The sequence below is a fragment of the Protopterus annectens genome, chromosome 15.part0, assembly GCF_019279795.1.
Source record: "Protopterus annectens isolate FY-2018-M chromosome 15.part0, PAN1.0, whole genome shotgun sequence".
Classification (NCBI taxonomy): Eukaryota; Metazoa; Chordata; order Ceratodontiformes; family Protopteridae; genus Protopterus; species Protopterus annectens.
Genome location: NC_056749.1, coordinates 544,622,878 through 544,638,432, shown reverse-complemented (window position 1 = coordinate 544,638,432; position 15,555 = coordinate 544,622,878).

The window sequence follows — 15,555 nt, the reverse complement described above, 5'->3', positions numbered from 1 at the left end:
CCGGCTAGCATACCAAAGCCTTAAGCCCTTTTAAGTGCCAAATGTCAGTGTATGTCCTACATTTAAAGTATAATGGCACAAAAGTGACATACGAGTGCCAAATCCTCAAAACTGAATTGCCCCAGGAGAACATGAGCAGCAAAGGAGGAAAAAAGAAAGATTGTACATGTACACCCAGAAAGTAGGAAAAAGTAGTCTACTCAGCCAGAGGGGGGAGAACAACAACAACAAAAAAAAATCAGCAGGGGAAGGAGGGAGGGATGGAATACTGCAACAGTGATAAGCATGACATTAGCAGATGTTATGGTAAGTTCTCACACAACTGTATTATATCCTTCCTTATCACTGTTGTGGTATTTGTTACAATAGGGAGAGTACTGTAACAGATGGGAGACTGAAGAACCCTCCAACAACCCATGGATGATGGCCCTGAAAAACTGTGCTCTGGTCCTAGAAATCACATCCAATGTATAGTTTAATAGATGTATGCACAGAAGACCAAGTAGCAGTTTCCAAAATAGATCTAGCATTGATACTCATGAAGAAAGCTCCAGAAGACACAATCTACCCTAGTAGGATGAGCACGAACAGAAGTTTAATCTGCTTGCCATGAAAACAATAACAAAAAGGAATGTCTTCAGAAATTCAAGAAGATATGGCTTGCTTAGAGACTGCTAAACCAAATTCTTGTCTTGGAAATAAACAAAAAGCTGCTCAGCTTTCCTAATATTTTAGTCTGATTTAAATAATATCTGAGCTGTCTATGCAAATCCTAAGAATGGAAAACCCACTCACTACAGTTCTGAGGAGAAAGAAAATGGATAGTCTTTTTCAAAGACAAATCAATGAACCCTTTGGGCATAAAAGACAGACTGGCTGTAAGACACTCAATCTCTGTAAAAACGTGAAAAGGAATAACTGCCGTAAGTGCCTGAAGTTCAGAGAATCTCTTGGTAGAAGTCAAAGCCACCAACAAGAGTCTTCTGGGTACAAAGTTTTAAAGATGAAGCAACTCCTGAGTCAACTTCTCAAGAAGAAAGTTAAGTTGAAGATATATATTTATTATTATCATACGTCAGTAAGATGTCATCTGCAAACAACTGAATTTTAGAATTTTAACCCTCCTTTATTTTAATACCTTTTATATCTGTATTTGATCTAATAAAATTAGCAAAAGGTTCCATAACTAGGGTAAAAAGCAGAGGTGAAAGAGGACATCCTTGTTTAGTTGTTCTTAATACTTGTATAGAATCAGATGTAAATGTACCTATTTTGATACAGACAAAGCAATCTGTATAGAGAAGATTACCTGCAACTTTTTTAGCAAAGAACTATTTCAAAGAAAATCTGGTTTCACATTTAATGATAACAAAACAAAAAAATTACAGATAAATATAAATAAGAATAAAATCCCAAACGAGTTCCTTAAATATATTGTTAAAGAAAATGAATTACTTGAGAATAACCATAATGAACACTATTAAAGATGTAGTAAATTTTAATTATACTAATTGCATATATAAAATAAAGAATCTAATGAACAAAAGGAATAACATTGTCTTCACAAAGGGAAAAACTCTCTATTGTCAAAATGATTATCTTGCCAAACATCCTATATATTATTCAATCATTAACACTGCCTCCTATGAAAACCTGTATTAAAGAATTTAACACTAATTTTGAAATTTCTTTGGTTCCCTGACAAACCAAGAATTGCATTAAATCATCATTTAAGAGACTGGGAAGAAGGGGAAATAGGACTACCAAACATAGAATTATATTCATTATCATCAGTTATAAAACAATATGTCTTTGGATCAAGGACACTTACACAGCTAGAAGGAAAGAATTTTTAGGAAACCTTTTTATGCATTCTGACTGTAACATATATGCTAATAATTATCCTATATTAAATAACAGTTTATTTTGGTTATTAAAGGATTACATTATAGGAAAAAGTCACCTAACAAATGATTCTTACGTCATTTTGACTATATTAAAAACTTTTACAAATGTTATATATAGCAATCTGGCTTATAAAGCCTGGATTTCCCTAATGTTTCCTATAGCATACATTCAAAGTAATATCCCTACTTCAAATTACAAACAACAATTGCCTTTCAACAGAAGAATCTGCTGTATTGGTTTCATTTAATGAAAGATGAAAAGGTGCACTCAGTAGCTTACATTAGGAATAAATATGATTTGGATAAAGATATGTGGTTAGATGTACAATCTTATAGACTATATACAGAAGGGGAAATTAAGTCAATGCAACCAATGTTAAGGGATCATGTCCCAAAATTGATTGAATGTATCATATTTTTATTGCAACAAAATTCCTTGGGACATGGTCTCTTATCCAAATTGTATAAAGTGGTAAACAGGGAAACTAAAACATGTAATGATACATATTGGAACTAGTTTACCCAAATCAATAACAGACCACCAAGTGAAGAAGACAAAGAATATTTCTATTATCATCTAAACCTACTACTTCATCTCTTAGATGGCATTTGTTTAAGTGGAAGTTTTTACATAGGTCCTTCTTCATCCCTCATAAAATTGAATTGATGTACACGAAAAAGCAACTTTGTTGGAGATGCAAGAACTTAAAGCAGATTGGCAGCACATGTTCTTTAATTGTACAGTCTTGATTCCTTTTTGGAGATACATTTATTTTATCTAAACCATTAATTCTTTTTAATACCCCTATTCCCACTTGTGTTAAACTAACAAAACATAACATATTGTGGACTGTATTGACCATCTCCAGAAAAGTGATCTCACAAAACAGGAAAAATTAATTTACTCCCTCATTTAAATAATTTATAAGTTTAGCAATCAAAGTAACTCATCTAGAAATTATTACAATCAGATCGAGAATGAAAATAATTAATTACCTCTTGCCTCAATGTAAAAACAAAATTTAAATAACTGCTTGAAAAGCAAAAAACATTCTGGAACTGAACAGACATGCAACAACAAGAATGACTAGAAGGCTGATGGACATTCTTGTAAATAGTTATTTTCTCTGTTCTGCATTTATAAGATTAGGTTGTTTTTTTCTTTACTTTTAAATATGTATGTACATTTCTTATTACAAATGTTGTAGTGATAATGTTTTATAAAAATTTAATAAAAACATTTAAAAAAATAGAACAAAGTTAAGCTCCCAAGAAGGGGGAATTGGTTTTCTTAGATGCCTAATATGAAGGATGCCTTTTAGGAACTGTTTAACTTCAAACCTAGATGAAAGTGTTGGATTCAGAGGCAGACAAGCAGATATGGCTGTCAGAAGAATATGGCAGCCAGAAATGAGCAAATCTCACAAATAAGAAAGAACATTTTGAATACCTACTAAGAAAGGGTCCTATTCATTGTTGTGACACTGAGAAGAATAAGATTTTCTAGCAATGAATTTTCTGGCTTCCTGCAAATTCCAAACACGTCCTCAGAAAACTAGTGTCAAAAAAGAAAATCAAAACCCTATCACCCAGAGAGTCAACTTGTTTGTGAGGTTAGGGTGAATTAGGGAGACCTTGTCCTGATTGAGGAGATCTATACTGGGGTTAACTTCTGTTGATTGGCCCTGTCCAAATGAAAAAGAAGGGGGGGGGACAATGCTGTCTGGGCCAAAAGGGATTCACCAATAAGATTTTGGATTTGTCCTATATGATCTGTATAGGACCTCTGGCAACACAGGAAGAGGGGAATAATCATACAGGAACAAATCTCTCCAAGAAAAAGACATGGCTTCCAGCTTCTAAGCCAGAGGATAGGGCACTCTGGAACAGAACTTGGGAAGCTGTCTATTCTGAGGAAAGGCAAAAAGATCTACCTGAGGAGTGCCCCACTGATGGACAATGTCGAGGAAAACCTCTATGTGAAGATCAGATCTGCTAGACCCTCATGCTGTTGGAACAAGACCCCAGGCCAGGTCTGAATCATCTATAAAAAGCTCCTGACAAGGGGAGGGTACCTGAAAATGAAGGCCTGGAGTCTGAGATATCTGGTGGATCCACCACATAAATACTTTCCTTAGGCAATGCAAGAAATGAATGGGAAGGTCCACAGGGTGATAATGCTGCAGCCAAATTATCCTCATATATAACAGTGGAACTTCCTCATATGAAGTCTGGCAAGATGACTCACTGGAATAGTTGATGCCATGAAACCTAGGGCTCTCAGAAACTCTCTTGATGAGATGTCTTGTAAAGGAAGAAGGGAATGAAAGAAAACTGTCAAGGAGAGGAACTTGGGATGAGGAGGAAGAAAGTCCATCATAGTAAGTGTCAGAACCCTGTACCCCAAGAAAACCTGGCCCTGAGGAGGAGTTAGAATTGACTTTTTGGGATTTAGAGTGAGGCCACACTACAAAGTAGTACAATAGTGAATTCTAGGTCCTACAGAAGAAGCTGCTGAAAAGAGGTCTGAATGAGATTGTCCTGATAGGGAAAAATCTGAACACTGTGAAGCCTGCAAAAGGCTATGCCCAGGGCTAAACACTTAGCAAAAACTCTCACTCCAGTGAAAGACCAAAAGGCAAATGCACAAAACTGATAATATAAGGAAGAACTTGAGAATGATAACTACTTCTTGAAGAGAAGGTGTGTAAGAATATGTAGATATGCATGCTTCAGATCCTGAGACACCAGAAAGGTCTGAGGAAGAAGCAGAGGGAACAAAGACTAGAATCAGCATTTTGAAAGACAGAACTTTCATACAGATATTGACAGCCCTTCTTCCCATGCATCAAAAACATCCTATAGCGAAAACATTTTGCCCCTAGCAAGAAGGCACTGGTTGAATTGTGCCTTGAGCCAAGAGGTCTCAAAGAAGAGGAAGAAAAATGAGGCAACTGGCAAAAAAGGGGGTTGAAGAATCCTTGAAAATGATGGAAGAGACTTCTACACTATGAAATAACCATTGTGAATGGCTGATAGGATGAAAGAGTCTGTGGTGATCAATTTCCAAATGGGAAAAGACAGAGTTAACCTTTGGGAAAGAGGACCCTGGCTCAGGGGAAGAGAAAGATAGGACTTGCCCAGAAAGGAAGACTTTTGTCCCCTGGAATCTTGACAAGGTTTCCCCGAAAAAACTTTCACTGAAGGTATTTTGCCCTTTAAATGCTGTTTATGATGTTTACACACAAAAGTTGTCTCAGTGGAATAATTATTCTGAAATTTAGGAATAGATGAGAGGAAATTTTAAGATTTTGCATGACTTTTCCTTTATCCTGCAGAACTTTTAAAAAGATCAGCTGCAGCAGAACCAAACATAGTCTGGGTGTCTCAAGGGGTGACCAGTTACTTTGTTTTCAAATCCTCAGGGTGAGATTGCAGCCTAAGCCATGTATACCTCCTAATAACTGACCCAGATGCATCATAACTGCATTTGATGGAATGATGAGCTACTTGGAAAGCAGAACCCAGCAAAGAAAGTGCTGAAGTCTTAGAATCAGTAACAGGCATATATGCTAGCACACTCCCAAGTCTGGCAAGAAGAGCAAGCACAAAACAAGTTGCATGTGTGTAGGGGGGTGGGTAATTGATGGCCCTGAAAGCTAAGGTAGTAGAGGTATACACCTCTTTACCATATCTATCCGTAGCCATATTATCCTTGTCAGAAGATTAAGAGCTTGGAAGAGTTAAGAAGTTTAGTAGGTTTGTCAGTGGACAGGGATTCACAGAAAATCTGATAAGGGATTCTTATACAAAAATGTATGAGCCTCGGGAACTTTACAGAACCTGTTTAGTTTTTAGGAGCAGGGGGCTGAGCCTGATACTAAGTGGCTTGGGAAGCAGATGCAAAGCTCCAGAAGAGCTTCCAAAACAGAAGGAACTGCAGAGGGTCTGGAAGAATTCATCTGCAAGAGATTTTATTTAACATTTGTTGACCGGGAATGTCCGACTAGGTTCCACAGAGCCTGTTTTCAGCGGAGGCCCGGGGAGAAACGCTCCAGATCATATCATCTCTTCTGTAAGTTGGATATCTGGTAACTTTTCCAATTTAAATATTACATCAATTTAATACTGGTGTCCCTAAAAGAAAGTTCCTCAACTGGGAATTAGGAGAGAAAATACCTTCTTCATCACACTCCAAAATCAAAGAAGAGTAAATCTGGGAGGAATAAGCCAAAGATACCTGTCTAGAATCCAGATCTTCAACTTCCTCAGAGGACTTTGAATCCCTAGGTCTTTTAAAAGAAGTGGTAGAAGACAAACCAGCAGGAGAAGGAACTGACAAACAATGAGGAGGTTTAAAGGCCATAAGAGCTTTGAAAAGACCATGGGTGAGGTTTTGCCACTTCTTATGGAGGTTGGTAGCAACAAGAGTCACATGACTAGTCTTTTTTTTTTTCTAGGAACCTCAGCCCTAACATGCTTAGGAGGTTTTTAACTTGGCCTTATCGTTATAAGGGAACCAGATACTGCATTCCTGCCAAGTATCTGTGGAATCCCTCTGGCCCTTCACAAATTATCAACTGCATTTCCCCATTCTCATCCAAGGCAGACATTGGCTCAGCCACAAAGGTTGTGCAAATATAGCATGCTCTGTGTCAGCCTCCAATGGAGTCGCAACACAGGGAGCAAGAGTCAGAACCTGACTGTCTGTGGGCTCTTCATCTGACTTTACAGAGAACTTAGAAGGGCCCCAGGCTTTGGTATGCTGGACAGATGTATGGCTATCCTGGGCAGTATGGCCCTAGTGTAAGGAATACTGCAACTGTGAATAAGTAAGTAAGGACATCTGCTAAGTTTAAGGAAGTCAGAAATGCTCCTGAAGAAAATAATGACAGTGACTGCGGCAGATGAAGGCTTACTCAATTATATGGCAGAGGATTTAGGTTTATTTTATAGACTGAATTCTGCAGAATTTTGATCCAATACAATGAGCCCTACTGAGCAAAACAAGTTCATTTAAATACTGGAGCATAGTCCATACAGAGAACTCATATGGACTCTTCCTGGTCTGATATGGGAACTTGTATTGTGTGTGTGGGGTGCACTATAGGGCGAAGTCATGAGGGGTCCTCCTAAACCTGTGCATGTGTTGGGTCAACTGTCATTTAGGTAATGGGATTATGCATGATCCAGATAAAAAGTGATCAGGTCTGACACCACATCCAAAATAACTTGGTGAAGGCAGATAGCCCCTTTCTGGTCTCATCTACAAGATGTATATCAGATAGCAATATTGCCATTACTGCTGCACAGAGCAGCTTTATATACCAAAAAAATAAATAAATAATCAAGTTACTATATAAAGTCTAAAAGAAAAACGGGGGTTGGGGGATGGAAATACAAAGTAATGGTCTTCTGGTAAAATAGACAAGAAACATGTCACCCGAATCAGTTGGGGATTTTAATGTGACATGATTGCATTTGATCTCAGGAGTACCAGAATTGAAAATACAGATGAAATAAAGTGTCATGCAAGGAAAAGTGAGGTGATCAACACTGAACATACACAGTAATCTGCAAGTTCTTCTCTTCTACTGTCATTTTCATATCTTTAATAATTACATGCTTAAAAAAGCAGCCTTGACTTAACATCTCATTAATATGTGCACTTATGAACATTAATTCATATGCAGCTGATGGATAAATTATAGAGAAGCCATATATTATTTATCATTCAAATGTCAGCTATAACTTATGTGTCATCTGGACAAGTACTGTACATAATGCTGCAAGGGCTCAATTTGTGAATCTTAAAAATATTCAGTGTAAGATCCCTGAGCAGCACTTTCCCCATAAATGCTGCATCAAAAATAGGAAACTCTAAATCGGATGTCAGATAAGGACTGGATAGGTTTTGCCCATTTAGTTTATTTCCTTACCTGTTTGAAGAATTGCACTTTGCATTTAGTATGTAGCTCATTAATTCACCTCACTACATCTCACTTACATGAACCTTAAGTCTGTTACAGTGGGGTTTCTTAGAGCAAGGGTATGCAAAAGTTATTTGAAAAACAAAAATGTATTATCTACAGAGAAGTCCTCTCCCACACATACGTACAGGTATAAAAACTGCTTTAACAGACCAATTATGCTTTATCTTTTGTAAATTCTAGGTCTGCCACTATATTCTATACCTTAATAACTCCCTCCACTACCAGTGACACCAACATTCTGTTAAGAAATGTCATTATTTTCATCCTTTATGCTCTTTGTTTAAAATTACACATTATTTCTGAACTACTCTCTGCCCTCTGGCTTCATACTGTGTTGTGTTTACATAGTTCTTTCTGCAAAGGATTACAGCCTTTTCAACCTTCACAATCCCTCTAAGATGCCTGAATGTTTCTTTCATGTCTCTTCACCTTTTTCCAAAGATGTAAATTGTTAAATTCACTACCTTTCACAATATGGAAACCTCAGCTGAAGAAATGATCCAGAACCATCCAGAAACTGGTTAACACAGAATGGTTTAGACCATCATAAAAGGAAGTACCTCCTCTGTAGCTGTACAATGGTCTTGGCATAGGCTAAAACCTGACTCCTAGTGGATAACAGTAGTCAAAATCCAGTGAATTCTGCATCAGAGAATAACAGAACGCTTATTATACTAGGTTGGACGAATGCAAGTATTAATACATCAGGCAAGACAGCACACATGGCCTCACTGGTACAGCATCATGCTAGTCTTTATTTCTGACTGCAGAAACAGAATATTTAGGTATGACTGCACCAGACAATCCTAAAATAAGAACAGTTTATCATATTTTATTCTGCTGCTGTTTTTCACTGCCTCTATGGCACTGAAATCAGTAAAACTGCAAACTGTGAGGGTAAAGTTGTGTGATTTCATGCTTATTATATTTAGAAAGGCAGGTATGAAGTAGAGGCACTACACATTTTTTTTTAACCCGTTTCTCTTAAAGTCAAAAATACTTGTCTCATTATTAAATATTTATTCTGTGGTCTGCTTTATCTCAATGTAATGTTCTGCTTTGGTTCCCAGAAGAACAGAAGCCCTTTAGTACATGCAGCTACCCTCTTTCTAAAAGGCAATCACAAAACGTCATCCCTCTGAGGCTTCATATGTGATGCAGTTGTTTTGTCTTCTTCAACAGAAACACACATTGGGCATGGAAGATTACGGGCCTTTCCAAGTAAAATGAGTCTTATGAAGGAGCAAATTGGGTGAATCCCCAATACAACAAAAACAGAAGCAAAACTAAAACGTGAACTCTTTTCTTGAGATATGTAATGGGAAAAAATGTTTATGTTAAAGACGATACTGTCCCAGAATTCCTACCCAGGTATGCCAGGCATCAAAGTTTGCATGGGATTACACCATAATGCTAGACTTCCTTCAGTCTTCATGTTACACACAAACAATAACAATAAATAAATGAAAGAAAATAAAAACTCCAATCATGGTGTGAAGCTAGTCTCAGCAGAATAATGTGCCAGCACTGATTATTCCCAGCATTCCTAGTATTATCTGCACTTATTTCTAAGTAAGACACCAGGGAATCCTGTACTATAGCTAAAGGCAGACCCAGTTTAAGAAGCCCGTGGGAAGTAATTTTAAGGCTAATTAGTAATTTCGATAGAATGATTTTATTTCTGCTGGAGTTGCAATACGGTCTCTTCTGCAGTTAGAACAGCTATATTTTTGTGCACTGCTTTGGGATACTTACCATAACAGGTCATTAAAAAAAACTACAGAATGGCTACAATCCTTCTGGTGTAAACTGTGATGACATGATAGCAACATTGTTACTGAATGTGTTCATATTTGATAAAGTACTGCAAAAGGCAAAAAGTGTTAATGTATCAAGTCATTTTGAACTTAAAGTGTTCAAAATATTCCATACTCACATAAAAATATGTATACACACTGACACACGCGCACACACACACACACACACACACATATATATGCATTTTTGCTGGTTACCTCTGAATTCAGATTCCTGGCTTCCTCCATTACTCATTCTCTCCCTGGGAGGGCTACAGCACTGAGAGGGATATCTTACAAGTGCCCCTCTGCTAAGTGGGTCTCATCCCTTCTGGAGAAATACCTCTCACCTTGAATGGTGGGGTATGTATAGAGAAGCTAGGGAGCTGGTCATCATAAAGCATCCAGTTGGGGTATTCCTTTAAGCTATACTGATATGCAGGGCTGATGTCACCTAGCTGGGCATACAATGTCACAGTGAGAAAAATGCCACACCTATGCACATCCCTCTTTTCCCACCCACCCTCCACAGCAACGGATCTCTTCACAGCCCTAATTTCACCACTACAAACAGTGAAATGGCCATGCTCCAAGCACAGCTCCACAACTTCCCCCTGGAAGAGGTGAGCAGGCAATGCCTCGTCATTCCAGTTCCTCCTGACCAACTCCAAAAGACACAGGGTCACTAATCAAACTGGGATCACCTGGGTCATAGTAAGTGCTATAACAGTCTATCCCAACCTAGTTGGATCAGCTAATCTTTTAGTTACTTAAATCATAATGTCCTACTGGAGCACATCTGCGATGGATGAGTCATTTTATCCTACTTATACACTCATAAGCTAGGTCCCTTAAAATCATATTGGAAAAGACAGGGGAATGTATTGGCTGTATCATCACAAAGCTCAGCTGGGGTGAATGATGTTGGTGGTTACCGGATAAGCAACTCTTATTAAAACAGGCCTGACAGCTGCTCTGCTCCTTTGCAGCCTGGCCTGCATTAGGAAGGTGGCTGCAATGAAACCAGAGTTAAAAGCTACATCTCTGGCTTCAGTGAACTGCAGCCTGAATGGGGTTAACATTGTGCTAACAGAGGACAGTGCTGGAAATACTGTCAATGTGGTACACAATCCCTCATCCTAAGCAGGGAATGGAAAAATGAAAAAAAAAGTTACTTTACATTTGATGCAGGAATGTGACTGCTTACATAGATCACTGCAGAGAACAGCAAATTAACATAATACTACCAACTCAGTTAAGCACCAAGTCAGCTCAGCCAAAGGTAGGGCAACAAGCCAAACACTGACTAACGTGCTGCAGTTAATGCCTATAATGAGATACTATCTGGGTGGCTTTAGTGCTGTCTGTAATACCCTAAATGTGAACTGTCTGCTTGTTCAAATTTTATCTGCGTGCTAGCTGTCAATATGCTAGACTGTGCAGAAAAAATGCCATTGGGTTGTGAACCCACTTGGCCACCCACGAGCAAGAAGCAGCTGTGGAAGTCAGCGTTAACTGCCTTTACTTAAAGCACTCCCTTCCCTCCATGTTGAAATTATTATTTTCTGTTTTTTCCCCCCTAAAAGTGCAAGTTCAGAGCCACATTTACTGCAATTATGATATTCCAGGCTTACTACCTGTAATCGGAGTAAAAAATACATCTTTTATCCAACAGAGAGGTACCCTGAAAAGGTGTGTGTGCCTGTGTGCGTGTGTATCTATTTGTTAACCTCATAAAATGAAATCATTTACTGTCCCAACATCCCATGATGTGAAACAAGTTCAGAATATCTAAAGGGGGCGGGGTTGTGTTTTTGACAAATGTGTATATTACACTGCCAGCTAAATGGATACACTTAAAGAAAAAAAATCATCTCAGATCACAAAAGCAGAAATTCAGCAATGTATTTGAATTTTATTATACTATTTTTTTGTAAATTGTCAGTGGGACAGAAAACAGCTAATACTAATATTTCTTGCCCCTTCACTTTCTTTTCACAATCACATCACCGATTTAATTCACACAATGTCGCAAATCATTACTTTAAGCTTTATCCATACTCTGACAAGCAGCAAAAAAATCTTGTTTCAACACTGCTTACTGTGCATAAACTACTTAAAAAAGTGACCATATTTCAACTGTTCTCCTGTCTATGTTTCTGACAGTTCCATTAAGAACAAAGAAAAATAAAACAGGTGAAGAAAAGTTTGTAATCAATCACGTTAAACCTTTCATTGTGTAAGATTTGACCTGTGGAACACTTTAATCTAGAAGAATCAAGTCTTCCAAACCATCCAAATTCGGAGCTGTAAAACCTACTTCTGTTTCCATGGAAACATTAAGAACTCACTAAGTAAAATTTTGCACTGTGATATTAGCTGAGAGTCATTGTGACTCTTATCAAGCCCAAGGATACAAATACTGTCTTTTAAATAACCTCCTGCCCCCCAAAAATGATACAGTGCTTACAATATAGTACTAGCTGCTGTGGAAATAAGGCATCCATAAAAAAATCAGTAGATTACTAGCTGCAATAAAAATGAAGGATCAAAATTAAAAAAAAAAATCAGAAAATGCTTTCCAGATTCCGTTGAGAGAGGTGTAACCCTGCAAAATGGAAGCTTCATGATCAGTAGGAACCATGCAGACACAGGAGGCAGGCATGGAGAGGTTACTGTAGGAGACAATATGCTAATACAGGGTTTGTGGTACTGAGCTTCCTGATGTGCCATCATAAATCACTACTGAACTACTCCCTGCCTCTTTCCCTTGCTGTGCTGATCTCCACCTTCTGAAGCTACACTATCATAAGCTGTCCTTCACTGACCTGAGTACATCTATCAACAGCTTCCCTTTTCCTTGGTGAAGATCTGCAAGGTGGAATATGGACATGAATGCAGAACAAAAAAATATGATTCATGATGCAGCAGTGCCCTCTTGAGATCACATTTTATATAGCAGTTACCTCAAACAGAGCAGCACAATTTTTTTGTGTTTTTGCACACATTCATTATTGCTGGAACAGTTGACAGTTCATGCAAGTAAAAAGCAACAGGTTAGAGAACAGGCAGAAATCCAGACTTGGAGAAACTAGTCAAATTCACAAAAAGCATTCACAATTTCCCCAAGATATTCTAAGCCTAGCTTTGAGACAATTATCTGACTGAAGATTGTGACTAACACGGTCTGAAAATTAATTATTTTGCAAATACCCCCACCCCTACAAAAGAAAATCAGTGTGCTTTTCTTTAATTTCTTTACTAATTTTATTTTTTTATTTAATGAATGCATTATGCGATCATCCTGTTGAACCCTTTTCAGATACAACCTGAGCCAGCATACACATTTAATTACCTACAGCAAATAAATCTATGTAAACAAGAAAAACCTGTAATTCTGACTACACGAGACATTTGAATAAAGATACCGGTTTGTAAATAATTTAGCTCCTATCCTAAAAATAAAATGCAATAATTTTCCCACAACATCAAAACACCAATAAATTAACGTAGCGTGCAAATTTAACTCATTACATAAATGTTGCTAATTCTCTTAAAACTCCAGTGCAACCAACATATCGGTAAGTGACAAGTACATTGATACAATTACCTTCACACTTACACAACTCTTACCAGTGTGATTAAAAAAACACTTTTCTTACAGCTCATAACCTATCAAGTAGAATATTTCAAAATAGCTGCAGAAGCCATTGCCTACCTGGTATCTACACTTATAAATAATTCCAAAAAGGTCTAGTCCCCAGACTCTACAAACAATTTTGTTGCCCCCCCCCTTATATAAAGCAGGTAAATTGCTTGAAGTAAACTACAGCCAACAGCCATCCTGTCCCCTCTATCTAGAATCCTTGAAAAAACGTGTCAACATATAATTAATCAACTACCCCAAAGAGAACAAACTACTTTCCACAAGGCAACACGGATTTAGGCCAGACCACAACACAGAAAGAGCATTACTAACTTTCATAAACTATAGTCATGATAGATGAAATACGGCTAAAATGGTTGCAGTCACAGTTTTTGTCCTGTCCAAAGCATTTTGTACAGTTTCGCATCCCATACTATTGCTTGGACTCAGGGAACTAAGCTTCACAAGCAATACAGTCGCTTGGTTTAATAGCAACCGCGGCCGTCAGTGTGTATACTGGGTGTGCAGTTGTCAACAACACAAAAAAATTTGGTTTTCTACAAGGTTCACTGTTTCGACCTTTACTTTTTGATATATTTATAAATAAAACATACAGTCTCTCACCAAGTAAATCTAATCCAGTTTGTGGATTATTTAATACGAATATGTGCTGCCTCTTCAATCAAGCAATTCCAAGATGACCTACAGCATTCCTCTGCAGAAAAAAATGCTGAAAAAATGAACTATTCCTAAATCCAAATAAAACTAAATTAATATTTTCTCCTTTAAACCAGCATCAACCCAGAGGCATAGCTAGGGTGGGGAAAAAGGGGACAGATGCCCCAGGAGAAAAGTGTCGGGGGTACAATCTGCAGATGCCAGTTGGTCGGTAGAGTAGTACCAGCACTCCAAAATGAATGTTAATACTGCATTTGTAACCAGGGCTGAATCCAGAATGAATGCCAATATGTATCTGTAGTCAGGGCTGAATCCAGAATGAATGCCAATACTGCGTTTGTAGTCAGAGCTGAATCCAAAATGAATGTCGATAACTACATTTGTAGTCAGGGCTGAATCCAGAATGAATGCCAATACTGTGTTTGTAGTCAGAGCTGAATCCAAAATGAATGCCGATACTGTGTTTGCAGTCAGGGATGAATACAAAATGAATGCCGATAACTGCATTTGTAGACAGGGCTGAAGCGCTTTAACAGCACTTATTATGTGTTAGAATTATAAACTGTACCAAGCAGTTTGCTACATTTTTTTAAAGGAGAAGGAGCTTTTTGGAAGTTTGCTACATTTTTTTTTAAAAAGGAGACAATCCTATCAGCTAGCTGAAGTGAAGCAATCTTATAATAAAATTTCAAAGTTTGCAAATAACCTCATTAACACAACCCATCATTGTGTGACACTTTTAACTGGCTGGAGTTATAGAATCCTCTATACCCCAGACAGATGCCCTGTCACCGGACAGTTATTTAACTGGTATACCCTCTCAACACATACATACACACACAGGCACACCTGCACTCACTAAATCAATACCTGGTGCTCACTAAAAATCTAAAAACCATAATGGTGACTGTCTGTACACTTTGCTATATGTGGAACTCGATCCCACTGGATATCACAAATGTCTCACCTTATCTACAATTTAAAATCTCTTTGAAGATGTACCTCTCAAGTAAATAGTCCTGGACTTCTAAACGACCCCATTACTGAGACACTGTCTTCCTAAATCTTATCCCACCTAAAATTTACAATCCCGATTAAATCATGTCTAGAATTCCAATGAAACATACTGTCCTTATATCAACCGTAATACTAATTCCCCCCACCTCTTGCAGTCAGATCAAACAAATATCATTAAATTCTCACAGCTGTACTAAAATAATCTCCTAGTTATGGGTCACAAGTGAATTTAAATCTATGAATGGAATATGCATATACTTTTAGCTACTGCCCGAGTATTAATGTGATAGCGGGAGTACAGGTGTGCACTGTAAAATAATCGTGAATGTTGAGTTCAATGTGTTTTGGTTTTATACGCTAGATATGCTAAGCTCTACAGATGCATCTGTTCTTAAGATGCTGTAACATGGCGATCACTTATTAAGTAATACAATACTGAGAGCTGTATCATATTTTTACTGATAGGTCATTTAAATGTATTTAATGTGGAGCTTCTCTCTCCAGGTCTCAACTGAAAA